Source organism: Dendroctonus ponderosae, unplaced genomic scaffold (genome assembly GCF_020466585.1).
Source record: "Dendroctonus ponderosae isolate FM_Combo_2020 unplaced genomic scaffold, Dpon_F_20191213v2 Dpon_F_20191213_387, whole genome shotgun sequence".
NCBI lineage: Eukaryota > Metazoa > Arthropoda > Insecta > Coleoptera > Curculionidae > Dendroctonus > Dendroctonus ponderosae.
This window is the reverse complement of record NW_026018598.1, coordinates 13,648-14,144: the sequence shown is the minus strand read 5'-3', so window position 1 is coordinate 14,144 and position 497 is coordinate 13,648. Positions and strand designations below refer to the sequence as shown.

The window sequence follows — 497 nt, the reverse complement described above, 5'->3', positions numbered from 1 at the left end:
ACCTACTTTGCTTGTATCGATTCATACGTGAAAAACCAATTATTTATTATATATTCAAATCGAGCACCAATGTCACGTTTGAGACTTATGCGAATCCAAACATTAGTAGCTATATATAAATGAATTTTAGCAATCCCCTTATACAACGGTAAGAATCCGGAATCCGAAGTGAATCAAATTAACCATTTTTTTAGGTATCGCAATGAAGTTGCTGCTGCTCTTGACCGTTTCAGTGCTAAGTGTAAAGGCTGCCGGCTATACGTTTGAATGGACAGGCGGACACCCATTCGCTTTCCAAATGAGACACTTAAGGCCCAAGTCAAATCCGATGGGCGATATATTTCCAATATGATCGCTACTCGCGCTCAAATTTACAACGACGATGTCTACGTGGCTCTGCCCAGATATAAGCCAGGGGTGGCAGTCACTTTAGCAAAAATGCAAAGCAAAAACGTCGATGATCCAGAACCAGTTTTGGTACCTTACCCAAACTTCGA

At 41.0% G+C, this 497-nt stretch overlaps 1 pseudogene; it reads left to right on the top strand.

The window, feature by feature from the left end:
* The first annotated feature begins 16 nt into the window (after positions 1–16).
* LOC125504093 overlaps positions 17–497 on the top strand; it is a 1,534-nt pseudogene continuing 1,053 nt past the window's right edge.